The sequence below is a fragment of the Megascapheus bottae genome, chromosome 19 (assembly GCF_031878675.1).
Source record: "Megascapheus bottae isolate mThoBot1 chromosome 19, mThoBot2.hap1, whole genome shotgun sequence".
Taxonomy (NCBI): domain Eukaryota; kingdom Metazoa; phylum Chordata; class Mammalia; order Rodentia; family Geomyidae; genus Megascapheus; species Megascapheus bottae.
In genome coordinates, this window is record NC_143527.1 from 17616609 (window position 1) to 17637906 (window position 21298).

A 21298-nucleotide genomic window follows, 5' to 3' on the forward strand; every position below is an offset into this window, starting at 1 on the left:
CACGTTCAAAACTGTATGTTAGATTGGTAGCTCTCCTGTGTATGTTGCCACAATAAAACGAAACTAAGCAAATAATAGCAAAGAGGGCAAGAAAATGGGATGAGGACAAATGAGAAAAGATGTTGGTTTTTATCTAATGTTCTGTACAGGAAAATTTATGATTGAAGAACAAAGTCTACGAGCCAGATTTCAGTAGCTCATGCCTAGCTATTCAGGAAGCTAAGATATGAGGATCGAGGCTCAGGAAGACCAATTCCACAGACTCTTGTCTAGTTCCACCTTTTTGTTCGGTAACTGTAGATATGTGATTCAAGTGATAGAGTCCCAGCCTTGAGTAGAAAAAAGTTAATCACGTGCGCATGCAATACACACACACACACACACACACACACACACACACAAATATTAAAGGCTCATTTCCAAGGTTTCCTGACTTTTTCACTGCAGCTTATCAAACGAGGAGCTGGGGCCATTCAGCAGCCTCTCATCTATGTGGCCTTGGGTCAGTGGAAGCAAAACAAGAGATTAAGGTCTCTTCTGTTTTCTTCAGAAAGGTCTCACACCATCCTTCTGCATCCCTGTCCTGAGGCATGTGGTAGTCTAGCTTACATGAGCTGCCACTTGTATGATCAGCATGGCGGGATGGAGAGGGAAAAGGCAGAGCAAATGTGTTCCAGCCAGCCCTGCGACAAAAGCAGGAACAATCTCTGCTCAGTAGCATCCAGCCATCAGCCCAGCACCTTTGGGAGTGACCACAGCCTGCACCAGCTGGGACAAGCTCATCCCCATCTGCCCACAGCCAGTGGCCCCGAGCCAAGCCACCCAAGCCTGAGTTCTGCCTCGGCAGAGACATAGAACCAGCTGTCCCTACACCTCCCCACTTCCAGCACCTGGCCCGGCCTTGTTTACTCCTTGGTTATCTGAACCTCCTGTCTTTCCCCGTTGTGTTCTGTTTTTATTTCCCTTTTTGCATTTTTGTTATTTGTTCATTAACTTTCACTTTTTTTGCTTTGATTTGGTGATATTGAGATTTAAACACACAGTCTCACACTGGCTAGCCAATCATTCTGTCATTTAAGCCATCCCCCCAAAATATCTCTTTCTCTCTCTCTCTCTCTCTCTCTCTCTCTCTCTCTCTCTCTCTCTCTCTCTCTCTCTCTCTCTCTCTCTCCCCCTCTCTCCCTCTCTCCCTCTCCCTCTCCCTCTCTCCCTCTCCCTCCCTCCCTTGTCACCCGCTTGAACTCAGGGCCTGGGCACTGATTTGGAGCTTTTTCACTCAAGGCTAGTGTTCTACCACTTTGAGCCACAGCTCCACTTCTGGTTTTCTGATAGTTAATTGGGGATAAGAATCTCACAGACTTTCCTGCCCAGGTTGGCTTCAAATCAAGACCCTCAGACCTGAGCCCGCTGAGTAGCTAGGATTATAGGCATGATTCACCGGCATTCAGCTCCTTTTATCTTTAGGTAGTTGTAGAAAGGGGTCTCAGTTGAATGTATCAGTTGAACCTCCTTTTTCCCCCATTCACCAAAACAACACTAATAAAAGCCCACTTACTATATCAAAAAACTTACTATTATCAAAAAAAAAGTCAAGTGCTCTGATCTTAGTACTAATTTGGCAATGATAATCCAATTGCTTGGCAAATCAGCACAGATTCTGATCACCTACTATATGCGAAGGCCTGTGGACATTGTCTCCTTTTAACTCCACAACAGCCCTCAACGGATGATATTATGGGGTGGGGAAGTTAATCATTTGATAAATTCTGTTTCTAAGAAGTGCAGTTCATATGCAGGTACAGGCCACACAGTTTGTTCTTTGCACTGTAGGACTCTGCCCCAGGTCTCAGGCAGAAGGTACATGAGATTCACATTCACGTGGAGAGAGAAATTCAAATTTGGCTGAAACTGAAAACAGATGTTACCCTGAAAGGGACCAAGAGAGACAGTTCAGCTTCTCAGGAGATCAGCAAATAGGACTTGTATACAAGGGAATGCCAAGCAGGAAGTGAGGCCTGCCCTGGCCTCCCTTAGGGAGGTCAGAGAGATAGACCCAGAGACATGCATGAGCTCACTGGGGCTCAGTGGGAGCAGTGTGGAGATCAGGAGGAAAACACTGGAGCTTGGTAGCTGTAGCAGATCCGAGAGGCCATAGCAAGTCGCTGAAAATGTTCTTTCCACAGAGATATTCCAACTGGACCCTGGACCAAGTGTGCCTTGATCTTCCCTATCTTCATCCAGAATCTCTTTGTGAGCTCCTGCCATCTCAACACCAAGGCCTTCCATCAGCCCTCACCCCATGTAAGCATTATAATTTCCAAACTCAAGGTGTGGCAGAGCCAGGTTTGCTCTGAAGCCTTTAGGACAGAATCCTTCCAGTTAACTCCAGCAGTCCTGGTTGGTTGGTTGGTTTGTCTGTTTGTTGAAAGAAGGTCTTATGTAACTCATGCTGTCCTCCAACTCCAGATCCTTCCGCTTCAGCCTCCCAAATGCTGGGGTGACAGGAATTGACTGCAATGATTGAGCTGTTCCCTAGTGATCATTGGCTTGTAGCTCACACTCCAATGTCTTCATCTTCCTGTGGCCTTCTTCTGTGTCTTCACCCCTTACAAGGACACTAGGCACTGAATTCAAAGCTTACTCTAATCTCTTCTTTGTCCCTTACAAATTATTTTACAAAGTCCCAATTGCCAAGTAGGTTATATTCTGAGCTTGTAGGTGGATGTGCATTGGGGAGGGGACACTCCCCAACCCCATGCACAAGTTAAGGGAGGAAGTGAAGAGAGACCCTGAGGTAGCAGGGGTGCACGTGGGCCCCGGGCTTTTCCTAGGGCAATGATAAAAACTATAGGGATGGTTAGACAAGAAAAGTCACAAGGTAGAATTTCCATTTTAGATAGCTATGCTGACTATGCAATAGAAAACAGAGTGGAAGTAAGCTAAACTAGACACATAGCATCAACGTGCAGTGCAGGTAAGAAATGCACATGGGCACAGGTTGGGTGGCGTCAGCAGTCAGGAAAAGAACCAACTTTTATCCCTGGGTTTTCTGCATGACAGCCCATAGGGGAAGCAAGTGTAGAATGGAAGGTGTGGAATCCAAGTGGAAATGCGGCAATCTAGACTGGACACATTGGATTGGAGCTCAGGAGTGGTCTTGGGATCCAAACTTAGATGAGGCCCAGAGGAGCACCATGTCAGGGTGAGAAGACACAAAGATGCAAGAATACTGAGCAGAAAAGAAGGCCAGGAGAGAGGACAGCTGAGGAGCCGCACCTAGAGACCACTAAGCCCTCCCCAGCCCCTCCTCGCCTTGTGGCCAGGTTCCTGCCCACTCTACCCCAATGATGAAGGCACTTGACCTTCACTGTGGGAAGAAGGTTAGCTTCTTAGGGTGCAAAGCGTCCTGTTTATTTACTCAAGGGTGTTCTGTGCCCTTTATGGCAACCACAGCCTGGATAAGGCAACACATTGGTTTTCAGTCCCTGGGCTTCCTCTAAGCCTAACACCCAAGTACCAGGTTATGTGGGGCCTCCCATTGGCTCCACCCTTGGCTGGCAGCCTACACCTACAGTTGTTTCTCTACCACAGCAGCTTTGATCACTGATGACTGTAACAGGGCCAGTGCAAACAGATAAGTCCTGTAAATGCCTATTTTAAGTACTTAGAATGAAAATACACAATCTAGAGACTACACACACACACACACACTGCTCTTAAACACCAGATCCACTTAGCCTCTAAATGCTGGGATTTCAGGTGTGGGTCATCATGCTTAATGTTACTGAAGAATTTTTTTTTTGTCAGTCCTGAGATTGAGCTCAGGGCCTAAACACTGTCCTTGGACTTTCTTAAGGCTAGAGCTCTACCGTTTGAGCCTCAGCACCACCTCCAGCTTTTTTTCTATGTATGTGGTACCGAGGAATTGAACCCAGGTATTCGTGCATGATAGGCAAACACTCTACCACTAGGCCAAACTCCTGGCCCCCAAGAATTATTTTTCATATGGACATCATAAGATAATATTTGATATGTATTAGGTTCATTTATATACACTATTAAAGGACTGGGAATGTGGCTTAGTGGTAGAGTACTTGGCTAGCATGCATGAAGCCCTGCGTTCGATTCCTCAGTGCCACATAAATAGAAAAATCCAGAAGTGGTACTGTGGTTCAAGTGGTAGAACACTAGCCTTGAGTATAGAGAGGCTCAGGGACAGTCTGGGAGCATGTCCTAGTGGTAGAGTGCTTGCCTAACATACATGAAGCCCTAGGTTTGATTCTTGAGTACCACATACACAGAAAACGTCGGAAGTGGCTCTGTGAATCAAGTAGCAGAGTGCTGGCCTTGAACAAAATGTGTCCAAAGATAGTGCTCAGGCCCTGAGTTCAAGCCCCAGGACTAGAGAAAGAGAGGGAGAGGGAAAGAGGGAGAGAGGGATAGGGAAAAAAGGAGAGAGGGAGAGGCTCAGGGACAGAGCCCAGACCCTGAGTTCATGCCCCAGGACTGGGGGAAAAACACTATGCATATATATGTATGTACACATACATATATATACATATATGCATACACATATATATGGGAAAAAAACCTATGGGTGTGCGTGTGTGTGTGTGTGTGTAGAGAGAGAGATGCTATTAAAATCAGTTTACCTGGTCCTTTTTATTTTTTCAAGCATGGTTTTCTCTCCTTAAAGTCTATCTTGAAACCCCCCCCAGATTCAAACATAGGGGACAAGCCTTAATGAGAGGTGTCATGTTTCAATGAAAAGACATTATGTAAAGTCATATTCAAACCAGGACACTAAGCTCAAAGAGGAAGTCGTTTATTCACTTCAGCAATACAGTGACATACAGTAGACAGGAACGAGGCCACCCAAGCCCCTACCCAGAGCTTGCTTCATTTTTGTGACCTCACTAGTGGCCCCATCCTAGAAAGAGAAGAAATAGTTTTAGCCCCTGTAATGCTGGCAGAGATTCTTCCTGAACTATGGCTGTGGGGGCAGATGAGGATGGGGCAGGATGGGAGTGTTTCTCCTTTCAAATTCCACTAAGAGGTAATTCCACAACAGGCCTCCAGCACTGTCCCCTCCCCAGTGCTGCTCCAGCTCAGGGGACTGGTCCTGACTGGCTCAAAATATCCTTTCTGAAGAGCTCAGGGGTGACTGCCCACTCCTGCCTGTGGCCCAGCAGGCACCAGCCTAAAAGGAAAATTGAGAGACACCATGTACAATTACACTTTTCAGTGCAAGTCAAAATGAAGACAGCCATGCAGTGGAGGAAACGCCTGTTCTATGTTGATTGGTGCCACCACTTAGGATGCATACTCTGAGTAAGAACTGCAATATGTAGAAAAGGTCTGTCTTGGGGTTGTTTATTATTTCTTCAGTGACAAGGAACTGGGAGAAATATGAACAGCTAGGTCATTCTGACCTCAGTGGCTGCAGGCTCCTACCTCATATTTCCTCCAGGCTAAAGAATATTGTGGCACTTTAAATCCTTCATCAGTGTTTCATTTTAAAGGAAATGTATCTTGCCATATTACCCAGCAATCCTACTTTTAGAAACTTAACCACAATCAAAAGCCAATGTCCAGATCAATCCCTACACATGAATGTTTAGATCAGCTTTGTTTATAATTGCAATAACAAAAATAGACACAACCCTTAAACCAAAGAATGGTTAGTTATCTAAATAATGAAATACTTCTCAGCAGTAAAAAAGAACAAAGTGCTGATGTTTGACAAGAGACTGGAGCTTATTAAATGGAATGAAAGTTTGATTTCACAATCTGACAATCCAGAAAGGGCAAAACTATAAACCTGGATGAGTGAGGACAATGCCTTTTAATTTTTATTTCCAGTTTATCTGAAACAGCTTTTTACTAACAACACCGGAAATATATGTTGTGTGCCTGCAGACGGAAAGGAATAGCACAACACAACTAGAGATTGAATCAAGACTTCCAAAAATTATGCAATCAAGAGTCCTGGTGAGCTGTACGTGGATGGTTAGCTGTATTCCTAACTACTCAGAAAGCTGAGATCTGAGGATTGTGATTTAAGGGCACATCAGACAAGGAAAGTCCATGAGACCCTTATCTCCAACCAACTACCAAAAAGTCATAAGTAGAGCCGTTCCTGAAGTGCTAAGGCACCAGTTTTGAAAGGGGGGGGGGAGGAGGGAGAGGGAGAGGGAGAGAGAAGCAAAAGGATAGTGTTCAAGTCTTAAGTTCAAGCTCTAGTACTGGCACATACACACAAAATGAATTTTTTTATGTAAGTGTGTACTCTAAAACAATAATTCAAATATTCTGTAGCAAATATATAAACTGATATATAAACTGGTATCATTATCACTGCACATAATTATAGGTGCTATGTTGGGGTTTGAACTCAGGGCCTTGAGTGCCCTACCACTTGAGCCACATCCCCTAAATGCTTTTCTCTGGCTTTAGTTTATTTTTTAGATAGAACCTCACACTTATGTATTGGATGGCTTCAGACCTTGATCCTCCTGTCTCCACTTTCTGACTAGCTGGGATAGCCCCACCATATCCCGTTTGTAGGTGCTATACTTGCATATAACTGGCAATGCTGTAGTTTGTTTATACCAGCATCGCCACAGACAAGTGAGTGGTGTGTTGTAGGAGACCTTATGATAGCCACAGTGCCACTGTGAGATAAGATTTTTTTTTTTTTTGCCAGTCCTGGGCTTGAGCTCAGGGCCTGAGCACTGTCCTTGGACTTTTTCTCAAGGCTAGAGCTCTACCACTTGAGACTCAGCACCACTTCCGGCTTTTTTCTATGTATGTGGTACCAAGGAATCGAACCCGGGTCTTTGTGCATGCTAGGCAAGCACTTTAACCACTAGGCCAAACTCCTGGCCCCGAGATAAGATTTTTTTTGCCATGTTTATGACAGCTGTGATGTCTCCACCAAGTTTTCCCAAGTTCCCTCTTTCCGTGAAGCTCAGCACCAGAGACACAAAGACTAATAGTTTACTTCTCAAAGGCCACTCTGAAGAAAAGCGAGCAAGCACTTCCAGCTGAGCAAATTATCCCAGAAATGAGCTAGAAGAAATAGTAAGATTTGGTCCCCATCTAGGAAGATATGCATCCCACATCCATATTGTGGATGGCACATGGCGCAGATGGCCCTGGGGTACACCTCACATGACATAGCATGAGGTAATCCGAGAATGGAGACAATCTGAGTGTCAGAAGGAGCAGGTGAGTCTGCATAGGATATTTGAGAACAGACAATAAACTGCCCCAAATGGAAAGCGACCCAGATGGCACCTTTTCCGTTGAGGCTGAGACAATAAGATTTCTGCTTGGCAGTGAGGACCTGAATATACCCTCTATAATGTCAATGGCACATGAAGCTGGGTGTATGTATTTGTATTGTGAATGGAACCTAGCAAAGATCTTTTTGCACCCTAGTAATCTAGAGGTCATCTCTGCATAACTGCTCTGCCAGTAATGGTCACTAATGAGAGCCCAAGGGAGCCCAGCATGACCCTTGAGACGTGGGTGGCCATCTTTGAATAGCTGATTTAAGCCATTCTTTATTTCTTCAGTCAAATGAGAAGAAACCACAGAGGACCCTTGTCACTCAAAAGGTAGAGCCTGGTGAGCTCTGAACTCACAAAGTCAAGTTCACTTCCTGTGTCTTCAGTGCCTGGATAAGGGACAAGTTAGAAGCAGGGTACACAGAATGTTTCTCCAGGTGCCTCAGGCAGGAGTGTGTATGTGTGCACATGTGTGTACATGTGTGTCTGCTGAGCTTCAGGGCACAGGGTATTCAGTAATCCTGCCCAGAGGTCCCAAGCCCAGCAAACAGCCCAAAGAATTGCAACAGGGCTGGCCTTTGGAGGCACCAATGAGCAAATCTCCCTGTGAGAAGGTCATTATCCCCATGAACTCTGACGCTATGAGCAAATTGCACCACACGCTCCCTTCTCACAGAAAGTCCTGTCCAGCAAGACCCAAACACTAGACTCAATCAATACAGCCTTGAAGCTGTGCAGCAACTTTTCCACCAGCACTGGGTACCGAAGAAATGTTTATTGATGCAATGACAGAGGGGTCGCCAAAAGACCAACCCAAGGGGGTTTTGTAACCTATAATAATGGGACAAACTTTCCAGCCCTAGCCCTTAGGATGGTGATAACTGTGATTAGAGGTGTCAGCCTCACAGAAAAGGGCTGAAAGTTGTGGGTTTGCTAAATTTGAGTGCCTGGGCCATTAGTAATTAGATATGAACCTGATTACTTTTTTTTTAATTTTTGCTAGTCCTGGGGCTTGAACTCGGGGCCTGAGCACTGACTTTGGGCTTTCTTAAGGGTAGAGTTCTACTACTTGAGCCACAGCACCACTTCTGGCTTTTTTCTATGTATGTGATACTGAGGAATTGAAACCCAGTCTTCATGCATGCTAGGCAAGCACTCTACCACTAGGCCAAACTCCTGGCCTTTGAACCTGATTTCCTTCAAGCACTTCCTCTAGATTCTCAGCCTAACCCAGATTCTTCCCTCTTAGTTTTATTGCCACATCCTACCTTCCCCAGATTCTAGCTCTGCTCCTCGAAGTCCCTTCTATCCACTCCCCACATAACTGTTCTTGCTTGACCCTTTCCTCCAGTGTCAGTTAGGAAAATCATGGAATCACCACTTCCAAGACCCCTGCCATCCTCCTGCAGGGCTGGTCTCCTAAGCAGCAAGAAGAGATGTGTGTGTGCCTCCAAACAAGCAAGCTGCCTATTAGAGACAAAAACAGCTGCAGAGGAGAGCACAGGGTGGACAGAGGCAGTCTACAGACCAGCCAGCATGCCCCATAGTTACAATCTTTACATGCAAATTTCTCTGTGGCAGTCCAGGCCCTTTCTGCAGGGGTGACAGGCTCTGAGAAGAAAGAAGAGATTTAAATTGGTAATAAAGCACAGTACCAAATTGGACTTTGACCTTATTCAGAATTCCACTGGCCCATGCTCCCCTGACTGGCCACCCCTGCTTCTGCCCAATTGTTCCCTTGAGTAGCCGCCTGCTATCTGAGGCAGGAGGGACAGGCCGTCACCAGCTGCTGCCTCCCTGGCTGCCTTCCACCTGGCTGGCTCAGAAAGCCTCAGAAATCAAACAACTTTGCCTTTCCAATTTCTCTTGCTACATCTAGGCCTGGAGCAAAACCAGCAAGGGTTTGAATAAGGCCTTAGGCTCTGGCCAGGCCTGCTTGTGGGGCATGGGAAGAAGTGAGTGAGCCACAGCAAGCCACTCTATTGCATTCTTGGTTACCAGAGCAATTCCCAGACAAGGCCTGGAATGGGCAGTGTGGGCCCTCCGCCCTGTTGTGTCCAGGGCAGCCACACTGAGCCAGCATTTATACACTCCAGCTCCCTGCTCTGCCCCACCACACGCTCTGCTCACTGTGAAGCATCAAGCTTTGGTGCATTTCTTCCATCTTTGGAAAGTCTTCTACCTAATGTCTAAATTCTATCCTCCCTTCCAGGACTGGACACCACACTTCCCCAAGAATCACCACATGTTCCTTCATCCCAGCCATCCGTCTGCAATCTCCTCAGTTCAGGTTTTTTGAGTCTTTCTTTCTTGGGTAGAGAAAGCAAGGATGGGCAGATGAACAGATATGTCTGGATGGGGGGAGGAGATGCCTTGTAGAGATACCCAGACCTCCCTGGCTCAGTAACTTGATTTTCCATAACCTTCAAGTGGTCTCGGGTAGCCTGACCTTGGTTCTTCTTGCTCTTTATTGCTCTCAGACCTTCCAGACAACAGCCATGACTTTGCATGATGACAGGAAACCAAAGCTTCACATAGGCATAAGCCATTGAGCCAGAGAGGTCTGGGTATCTCTGCAAGGCACCTCCTTCTCATCCAGATTCCATCTGTCCATCTACCTAAGAAAGAAAGACTTAAAGAGCCTGTTCAGGAGAAGGACAAAATTGGGGCTGAGTGATTACGTAGGGTGTTAAGCTGAGAGGCCGCAGGGTAGCTTCCCCTCCCCTCCCCTCCCCCAGAAGGCTGTAGATTCAAAAGAAGAATGCATAGGGATGACTGAATATGTCCCTCTTCTCTCTGTGGTAAAGAAAACATGCCCTCAGACAACAAGAGGCCCCTTGTCTTCTGGTGCAGAGGAGAAGGGGCTCAGACATACCACCACAGGAGAGGGGGTACAGGAGAGCACGCTGAATTGAATGAGCACACTAAACCTGGATCTCTCAAGAAAGAATGAAAAATCAAATGTTTTGGGAATTGCTAAGTGGCAGAAAGGCCCACACCTTGTTTCCAACAGTAGAATGCCCACCCTCCCCCGAAGGATAGCCTGACATTGTGTGGACCCAATGTGTGGACCCTGTGAGCTATTTGCCAATTCTCTTCCCTTTATTAGCATGTATTTCCCAGAGCAAGATACAGACCCATAGGAAAAGACTGTCACCATGGCTGGCACTTGCTGTCACAGCTAATTCAGCCCCTTTCCACAGGAATTTTATATCAACCACCAGCTAGCCACCACATAACATCAAAATTGTCCTTCCACTGAGCAGGTGTGCAAGCCAGGTCATGGGCATTTCCTTTCTGCTCCCTTGTGTACCCAAGTCAGGGGGAGGCTCTGCTCAGATATTGCTCCAGGTGGGAGCTGCTGCTCCCTCTGAGGGTCAGCACACAGTCAGGTGAAACTCTTTTCCAAAGCAGCCTGAGATGGCAAGCGAGGACAGCAGTGATTCTCAAAACTGGGTAGAAGGCTGGGTGCAAATCTTGGTTACACAGGGAAAGACAGTTCTATAAACCACACATTTGTGAGCATGGATACATATATGATTGCACACACCAGCATGGCATGGCATGGCACACACGCGTGCGCGCGTGCGCACACACACACACACATATTTTTCCTGGAATGAATAGGTTTCCATTCTGGAAGGAGGAAGGCAATAGAAGCACTAACTCTATATACCAATCATCAGGATAAGCAGCTGATGGAGAATGAGAGGGTATGAAACTGAAGCACATGTTAACAAGATCTAGGGCAGTCCCAAGGCTGGTAATTTGTAGGAGACTTCTGCTTAGTCAAAGACTAGACCCAAGTGGAAAAGTAAAACAAGAAAACTACCCCCAAAAAGCAAAAATGAGGGCTGGGAGTTTGGCCTAGTGGTAGAGTGCTTGCCTAGCATGCACGAAGACCAGGGTTCGATTCCTCAGTATCACATACATAGAAAAAAGCCAGAAATGGTGCTGAGGCTCAAGTGGTAGAGCTCTAGCCTTGAGAAAGTCCAAGTCCAGTGCTCAGACCCTGAGCTCAAGCCAAGGACTGGCAAAAAAAAAAAAAAAAAAGCAAAAAGGATTACTTGTCTCAAGTCTGGCAAGGAATCAGAGGGGAAATAACTTCCTTAGAATAAGAGAAGGAGAAGAGGGAAAACAGAAAAGTATCACCTATTGAATGCCTTTTATATGACATCTACTATATGGAAAATACTCGTGCTCTGTTATCAAATCTAATCCCACGAAGTATTCCATGTCACAGAAGAGGAGGTGAAGCTAAGAGCTGAGAATTCTGGCATGAGCTATCAGATCCCATGATCACTGCCATGTCTAGGGCTTTGTTCAGACCCTGACTTCCACCATAAGGCAAGGCCCAGAAGTGGATTCTTTCTTAATGGCCTCTACATAGTGTTCTGGAACAAGACCTTTTTACTTTTTCTGTTCCACAAAGTGTTTGAGGAACACTTTGTGCTCGATGGGAGGACCTTGGCAGATCAGCCATCAGGGTCAAGAACAGACAATAGCCAGGTCATGGAGAATAACTTAGCAGAAGAACAAAATGATCAGCTTTGATGGTTAATTTTATTTGCCAACTTGGCTCGGCCAAGACATTTGCTCAAAATTATCATCAATGTTTCTATGAAGGCATTTTTAAACGATGATATTCAGAGAGTGAGCGCCATACAATCTGTCAAAGAGTCTCTTGGTAAATTTTCTATAAAAAAATTGCTATAACAAAATACATAATACTTGATAATTTAGGTATGTTACTAAATAATATTAACATGTGAGTTTGGGGAGAAACTTTCCAACACATGAACTTTTGGTGGACCCATCTTAACCATAGCAAAGGCCTTAACTAAGAATACCCTTACCCCTATGGGAGGAGGGGAATTTCTGCCAGACTTTTCAAGCATCAACTTTTTCCTGGACCAGTAGCCCGCTCTATCCTGCAGATGTGGGACTCACCAACCTCCAGAACTATGTAAGAAATTTCTTTAGAATAAAACTCTCCATAAATGCATCCTGTTGGTTCTGTTTCTCTGGAGAACCCTGACTACTAAAATGTTGAAGAGACAGAGACTTCCACAGACCACCCACCCACCTTCAGCCCGCACCACCACCTAGAAGACTTTTGCCACTATGATGAGACAGACAGTCACAATGATAAAAATCAATACCTAAGCTGCCAATAGTTTCTATTATTTCGGAAGGGGACATGGAGATGTTTATAAGGCACAACTCTTGTTCTGACTACTCACAAACTTTAAGATTCTCCGTGTTCAGAGGGATCGCAGCAAAGCCCATCTGGTCCAACACATCTGTTTTGTGGATAGGGAAACTGAGGTTCAGAGAGATAAAAGGGTGCTGGCACAACCTACCAGTAGACAATTCAGAACTAGACCCAAGGAGTATTCTAGGAATGAAGACTGTGAGTGTGTGTGTGTGTGTGTGTGTGTGTGTGTGTGTGCATACACACACATACATGTGTGACACACACACATTGATGAGAAGGCAGGATGTTGAGCAGGTGGAACAGGAAAGTGAGCTGGGATGGTGTCTGTGTACAGTAGCACAGATACCTAAGAAGGAACTGAAACGAATCCAACCCAATTCCAGGATTAAATGCCTTCTGCCTAGGGAGTGGCATGAAGGAGTTCTTACAAGGTTGCTGCAGTTGGCCTGCCTGTTTTATTTTGTTAGTTTATTTATTTGCACTGGTGCAAAGTCTTGAACTCAGGGCCTGAGCATTGTCCCTTAGCTTTTTTGCTCAAAGCTGGTGCTCTATCACTTGAGTCTTACCTCCACTTCCACATGAGTGTCTTAATAAGATGATGGGTAGGGCAGAGAGTTTGGCCTAGTGATAGAGTGCTTGCCTAGCATGCACAAAGACCCGGGTTCGATTCCTCAGTACCACATACATAGAACAAAGCCAAAAGTGGTGCTCTGAGGTTCAAGTGGTAGAGCTCTAGCCTTGAGAAAATCCAAGGACAGTGGTCAGGCCCTGAGCTCAAGCCCAGGACTGGCAAAAAAATAAAAAACGATGGCTTGTGGCTTGGAGGGTATAACTCCACCCAGAAGCCACATCAGAAAGGAGAATTCCAGATCATCAGCCCTTTCTATTTTAGAGGCCTCTCCATCAAAGGAGAAGTTCAGGGAGCTCACCAGCCCTGAGTCAGGCTTTCATTGTCTCTTCTCCTTCATTAATACAACATTAGGGAGGGTTGCAGAGATGGGCCACATTCCAGCCATGCCATCACTTGGGAAACAATCAAGTGTCACAGAGACAGAGGAGACATTCAGATTGGTGTCTAACTGCAGAGGCTCAGAGCACAGGCTCAGGCAGAGACCCAGAAAAACATCTCCAGCTTTGAAGCCTTAACTGGTCCTGGTGTGGGGGCAGAACGGGCAAGACACACAGGCAGCAACAGACTGTGCTGCTAGTCTGAGGGCCCCAATTGAGAGTCCCTCACACTCAGTACCCCTCTCCAGCCTGCAGACTCCCATCTGTCTAGCAGATGTCCAAAGGTGGAAGAAACTGGCTGCTTTTTAATCGTCTTTTCCATCGTCAGGATCTTTCTATCTTATTTGATCTTTGAAATGAGCCAGGACATTATTTGTCCTTGTTTCATTCATAGAGACCCTAACAGTGGAACTGTCCCTGGATTTTAAGCAGCAGAACTTTAGGTCTTCTGACTCCAAATTCATGGCTTTCTCCCATTAACATCCATGGCCTCCCCTTCTTAGGGCAAAGTATTTACATCAAATATTACAAACAAGCTTCTGAAGATGGTGACCCTTGCCCAGCCCACAGTGCACACATGAAATAGGAACCTTCAAAAGGAAAACGGAAGACGCACATCCAAGTTACAGTCTCACTCTCCCTACCTGATAAGAACCATGGAAGAAACAGTGTTGCCCTAAGCTAACTGGGCCCTCCAGGAGGCCCATAGAAAAGATCTGGAACAAGTTCCACTGCAGGCTCAGGACCCTGCAGCCCCACCTATGCACTTCCCAAACAACCCATGTGAGTTTCTTCCTTCATGGCTGAGACCAATGAATAGATTTCAAGAAATATGAAGAGGTACTTTGGTTTTGGCAGTTTGCAGTTAATTTGATCAATCAACAAACATCTCAAGAGCAACTTGAGGATCTGTTTGTCCAGGCCAAATCTAGTCATAGAGAGAGGTATAAAAGCCTAAGAAACATGTGCCCTGTGCAGTGCCTTTCTTCTTTTCTTGCTTTCCTGCCTGAAAGAAAAGATAGGACAAAGCTCCCTCTTATTCTCTGCCCTGTAACTAAGAGTCAAAACCAGGCCCAAGATGTGGGTTCACATCTTCCCAGCACCGACATACACAAAAGTGTCCTTTGTTGCAAAACAGGGAGACAGAGGCCCCTGAATGGGTGCCCAGGAAGACAAATCAGGATTCAAATTCACCTCCTGGGGTTGGAGGCATGACTTAGCAGGTAGAACACTAGTCAATGAGCAAAAGTGTCAGGTACTAAGTTCAAGTCCCAAACTTGAACCTAAAAAGAAAAAAAAAAGATTCAGAATCCAGTCAGAGATATCTCTAAGGCACCCCCACATCAGAGCCATGCTGTCAATTCCTTCTCCTTCACCCCATTTCCAGTGTCTATGCTCCCCTGAGTCTGGTCCACAAAGTATCTTCCCATATGTACCTCAAGCTTAAGCAAGCAGAAGAGACCTCCTCAGCTCCCACAGACCTTTTCTTCTTTCCTTGTCTCAGTGTCTATGGCACCACCAGGCTCCCTCTGTACACTTGGACTGTTATCATCTCTGATCTTCTCCTCCTCATTTCCTTTCTCCTGCCTTAGCTTCCACCAGTTTCAACCACTGCCTGGTCTCCTCATTTCAAGTTCACCACTCCCATCTGTTGTCCACAATGTTTCTCCTATTAAAACTCAGTGCTGAGCTGGGCGAAGATGTCTCGTGCCTGTGATCCTAGCTTTTCAAGAGGCCAAGTAGCCAGCCTTGGTAGGAAAGTCTATGCGATTTTGTGGGGGGGGGGTCGTGGGGCTTGAACTTGGCCTAGGCACTGTCCCTGAGCTCTTCAGCTCAAGGCTACCACCCTACCCTTGAGCCAAGCCCCACTTCCCATTTTCTAGAGGTTAATTGGAAATAAGAGTCTGAGGCCCTTCTGTGCCTGGGCTGGCTTTGAATCTTGATCCTCAGAGCTCAGCCTCCTCAGTAGCTAGGATTATAGGCGTGAGCCACTGTGCCCTGCTTCTCTGAGATTTTTATCTCCAATAAACTACTCAGAAAAAGCCAGAAGTGGCACTGTGACTCAAGTGGTAGAGTGCTAGCCTTGAGCACATAGAGGCTCGGGGGCAGCACCCAGGTCCTGAGTTCAATCCCTACGATTGGCACAAGAGAACCATGTTCTGGATGCACAGTACCCTTGAGTCAAAACTTCTTAAGACCCTGCACAGCAGTTGGAGGCATGGCTCATTTGGTAGAACACTAGCCAGTGAGTAAAAACCACAGGTACCAAACGTGAGTCCTTGGACCTGAAAGAAAAGATGCAGCAGGCTCTCCTTCCTGGCTTTGCCTTTGTCTGGCTCAGACTGGTTTGCCGTCCAGACACCACAGCCACCCACAATCCTAGAAAAGCCCCAAACTCTTACCCACCTGTGTGATTTAGTCCATGTCTTTCCTTGTCTATCACAGCAATTTCATCCTTGACACTATGCAGTTCAGATGCCACCTACTGCAGGAAGCCTTTCCCAACTCTTCTTACCTCTCCCTACTCCTCCCTGGCTCATTTCTGTTTCCCTCTGATTTGCTCCAAGTACCCAAGGCTCTTGCTTAATGCCCCTTTAAAAACACCTCTGTTCCCTTGGCTATGCACTCCTGCACCCCAATGAAGCCGCACACATCTCTTTCCAGCCAGTGCCTAATGAATCTTCTTATCTCTGGGGTCTGGCATCATGCCTGGGAAACAGTTCCCTCCATAAGTACTGACTGGTCGACTGACCAAATATAAAATGAAGGTTTAGAACCACAGTTTGGGTAGGAAAGCCCTCGGGGGTAAGATGATAACAAATACCCAATGCCCAAAGCAGCAGGCTGTGGAAGGAAGATTCTGCAGAGAGGATTGGGGAGGGGGCGGGCTCGTGCACAGAAGCAGGACTAGCTGACTTTTGGGGGAAGAGGGGAAGAGGAGAAGGAGGGGGAAGAGGAGAGGGAGGAGGAAGGAGCTCATCTATGCACCAGGCCTGGTCAGCATGACACCTACACCTGGTTTATTATCCAGCAGTGACAACATAGGAACAAGATGTGTGCCAACAGGCACCCAGAGTCCCTTCCACATAATTAGCATGTCTGGGGGAAGCCCGAATCCCACAGTCTGGATGAAGACAAAGAAGGTCTGTTCCAACTATGGTAATTGCTGCCTCTCCCACAGAGGATGGGGCTGCGAGGGGCTCCGGGAGTGGATGGGGAATTCCTCAGCTGTCTGTCACCTCCCAGGGTCCCCAGCCCACCCAGGGGACAGGACAGCCAGGCCTCCCAGGAAAGCAGTGGGCAGCTTCCTATCCAGAAACTCCAAACCTTAAAATTCCACTCTAGAAACAGTGCTTTCTCTAGATAGCAGCTTTTTAAATGCAAATAACTGGAAACAAGTAGCCTCTCCAGTTGTTGTCTTCTGCCTCAGTAGCCATTGATAGAAGATCAGACCAGCCAGAGTCAGGCAGGTACCTGCAACCGTAGAGGAAAGGCAGAGTGCAGAGGAAGTTCACGCCCCTTCCCCCTCCCCACTGCCCATGGGCCCCACCCCTTGCTGCCCAGCAGTCCAATAGGGAGCAAGTCCTTCCCTCTGCCACCTGTCCTGGGATGATCGCTGACCCTCGGCTGCTCTGTGCTCTGGAAGCATTGAATGGGGAAGCATTTAGTAGATACCCAACTGCGGTGGTTCTCAAAATCTTGTTGGTGGTGTGGGAAGAAAAGCAGGGCAGGTGGGAGAATCAGGAGATATTAGCAAAACAGAACCATAATTTAGTGAGAATTATGTTCTAGAGATCTATTGTATAGCATGGTAATGATGGTGAACCAAAATGTGCAATATATTTGAAAATTATTGCACTGGGCTGTGTGGTGCCTCACGCCTGTAATCCTGGCTATTCAGGAGGCAGAGGTAGGAGGATAATGACCTGAGGCTACCTGGGGCAATAACTCTAGATTCTGTCTGAAAAAATAGCTAAAGCAAAAAGGGCTGAACCAGGTTCAAATGGAAGAGCATTAGAGCAAGGCTCTGAGTTCTAATCCCAGTCCTCACCCATACATACATGATAACATATGAGAGATGATGGGTGTATAAAACAACTTGACTGAAGTGAACATATACTGTGTACATATATCATAAATACCATCTTGTACTTCATAAATATATATAATAAGAATATATATATATTTAAGATTGCTGAACTATATCCTCACCCTGGAGTTCCAGGAAGTCTGAGATGGGCCTGGCACTTGGCGTTCTCTGGGCAATACTGATGCCCAAAGACCATGATTATGTGATTTGCTCCTCAAATTCTGCTTGGCCCAGCAGTATCCCTAATACTATTTCAGAGCTTGAATCAGAAGCTGCCATTTGGCTCACAGCACATTGAGTTTTAGGGAAACCTCTCCAAGTGGGGTCCAGAATATGGATCAGAATAATAGGGAGCTTGTCATACATACATACATACATACATACATACATACATACATACATACATACCTGCCAGCCTCCAGCATCTGACCTGGGGTAGAGGTGAGGGAACTGTGTGGTGACAACACCCATGGTGATCTTTGTGACAGCACAATCTCTACTGTGGCTTGTCCAGTTTTGCCCACCCCAGGCCCCCATAACAATTAAATCTGACCATTCTATTTGTGTTCCCAGATATTGGCTTGCTTGCCTGCTTGCCTGTTTTCTTGCTTGCTTGTTCTATATGTGGTGTGTGTGTGTGTGTGTGTGTGTTGGAACTGGTGCTTGAACTCAGTATCTGGGTGATGTCCCTTAGCTCTTTTTCAGCTATATTCCTCCTCATTCACCTTCCTAGTTAGTCCAATCCTCTCCTTGAACTCAGGACCTTGAACTTGCTAGTCAGGAGCTTTAGCACTCAAACCACATGCCCAGCCCTTTGGGCTTCCATTGTTGTTGAGAAGAATGTACTTTTGGGGTTGGGCTCACACCGCAATCTCACAGATCTCTGCCTTCCTAATACCTGGGATTACAGACATCAACCACTATACTCAGACTTACACTGGCATTCAAAGTCACCCAAATCATTTCAATGTGCACTCAAAGTTGGACTTTTTCCAGGACCTGGTGGCTCACACCTGTAATCCTAACTACTTACAAGGCTAAGATTTAAGTATCATGGTTTGAAACCAATCTGGGCAGGAAAGTGCGTGGGACTTTTATCTCCAGTTAACTACCAGGAAACCAGAAGAGGCTGCTTGGCTGTGGCTCAAAGTAGTAGAGCACTAGCCTTGAGGAAAAGAGCTTATAACTCCCAACCCCTTGTCCCACGTCTACATACAACCCCTAATCTATTTTCTGTTTTTATGGAATGTAGTTACACAAAATGTGACCTTCTGTATCAGTGCTTTATTCTTTTTTATGGCTGAATAATAGTCCATCACATAGAACTCATTTTATCTATCTAATCTTCAATGGTGGAAATTAGGTGGCTTCTACTTTGGGAATGTTATACATAATGACATTATGAACATTCTCTCAGAGAAATCACATGATAACTTATGGTTTACTTTTGAGGAACTGATAACCCATTTGCAAAGTAGCTGCACCATTTTATATTTCCATCAGCAGTTTATGAGAGTTTTCATTTCTCAATATCTTTGCCAGTGTTCTTCTTTTCTTTTATTCTTATTATATGCTTTTGATTTGCATTTCCATAAAGGTGATTAACATATTTTCCTGATAATCTTGGCTATTTGTAAATCTGCTAGAATCTCCTGCTCATTGCTTAAGTGGGTTTGTCTTTTTCACTATGTTGTAAGAACCTAAAAGGCTCTTAACCTCAACATGGACTGCTGGTCTTCACAGCTTACTTAAATCAGAACACTAGATTAGGCCTGGATATCCGTGATTTTTCAATTCCCCCTCATCTGCAGAAAGAGTGGAAAATCACCACTTTACCACATGTGGCCAAGCAGAAAGAGATGCCAGAGATACTAAGGATCTCAATCCCTCATCTTAGTCAGCAATCATCAAGCATCAATTAAGTGTCCTCTTTGTGCCTAGCGCAGGGTTCAAGGAGAAGTAGAAATGGAGTCAATACTGCATACGTTGATGCTGTCTAACCCAGATACCATCTGTTCACTGAATCACTTCAGGACAATGTCCTTCAGTGGTCTATGGAGTGTCAGAGGGACTCAAGGAAAGTATCACTCAGCTCTCACCCTCCTGGAGCAGTAGCATTGCTGAGGTGGGCTAGTGACCCAGGCCCTGCATTCGAAGGACAACTTCTGTGCCCCCAGCCCAGCCATGCTAACTCACATGGAATCTTACAGGAAATGTAGACTTCCCAGCCTGTCCCAACCCTGTTGAACCAGAACCAAGTTTTGCAAGATTCCCTCAGATGACTCATGCATAGATTACAATTTGGGGTGCACCGATCTCAAGTGATGTTAATTAAGAAGCATCCAGAAAGTTTCTGCTCCCTAGGACAAATGAAGTATAGCCTCATTCAATTATTCCTTAACTGATTTCTCTCTTAAGATGTAGCACATGAAATGATCCTCACTCATACATACCTTAGCATAAATTTGTCAGAATGTTTTAGCCTGTGCCATTCTCCTTTTGAAACTTTCTCTATCAGCTAAGTCACTATGAAGCAGAGTTGAGACAAGATTCAACATTGCTCACAGTTTTATGGCAAGTTTATAGAATCCAGTGGCTTGCCCTGTGTCATGCAGTAAACCAGCATAGCAGTAGTTCATTTTAAACTTGAATGAGTGCTGAGTGTGGTGCTAGATGCCTGGAATGCCAGCTACTCAGGAGACAGAGACAAGAGGATCATGGTTTGAGGCTAGCCCTCACAAAAGTTGTTAGGACTTTATTTCAAGAGAAAACTATGTGTCGTAGTACATTCCTGTAATCCCAACTACTCAAGAGTCAGTAAGAGGACCAAAGTCTGAGGTCACTTATACAAAAGCACAAGACCTAGCTCATCTTTATTTGAACCATGGGGGCAAGTAGCTATGCCTGCCATGTACAACTGCTAGAGTTTAGGCCTGATTCTAAAAGCTCTGGTTCCACAATTCCAATGACAGAGTTGTTCCTGGGGCCACTTCCAGGACTGAACACTGTTGTGATTGCTAGGGACTCCGATGAACTGGATGAGGTGGAGAAGAGGTGTCTTCTAATTTGAAACTCAAGCCAGAACAAAGCAGTCTTCCCCTAACTTCCAAGGAAGGAGAGAGGCCTTTATCAAGAGCTGGCCTTTATCTTCTAAGGAAGGTACTCAAGTGGACTACTTCCCACAGTCCCAATTGGCTCTCCACCCTCAACCAGCTCTCTCAGCCTTCCTCTATCCGCTAAGTAGGTATTGACAAAGTACTTTCGATGTGCCTGAAAGTATGCAGTGCAGCCAATATCTTGCCTAGCACCATATTCAATACAACACAGTGATACTTACTTCTATCTATCTATCTCTATCTATCATCTATTTGGTATCTGGGCCTGGACATTTCCCCATAGATAGGCTATCCCTTAGCTTTTTCACTCAAGGCAAGAGCTCTACTCCTTGAACTACAGCTCTACTTTGTTTGTTTGGGGGGATTTAATTGGAAATAAAAGATTCTTGGACTCTTCCCTGGGCTGGCAGATCTCAGCCACCCAAGTAGCTAGGGTTATAGGTGTGAGCCTCTGGCACCTATCTTAAAGTAATTTTAAGAAAAAATTAAAGATTTGCAACCATAAAGACCTGGGCTCAAAACCTGGCCATTACACAGTGCCAGCCTTCAGCACATCAGCCCCTCCATATTTCTG

The 21298-nt window shown here is 45.7% G+C and overlaps 1 long non-coding RNA gene across 2 annotated transcripts; it reads right to left on the bottom strand.

Annotated features, from left to right (window-relative positions):
• Positions 1-4852: 4852 nt before the first annotated feature.
• Positions 4853-17218, bottom strand: LOC150049685 (uncharacterized). 2 transcript variants are annotated; one of them, XR_016538867.1, is made up of 6 exons: positions 17140-17218; positions 16846-16992; positions 9742-9906; positions 8853-8903; positions 8561-8711; positions 4853-4930 (listed from the first exon to the last, which is right to left on the bottom strand). It is a non-coding gene; the product is annotated as an uncharacterized LOC150049685 (long non-coding RNA). The 2 variants fall into 2 exon arrangements; XR_016538866.1 differs by having other exon boundaries at positions 8561-8903.
• Positions 17219-21298: the final 4080 nt, after the last annotated feature.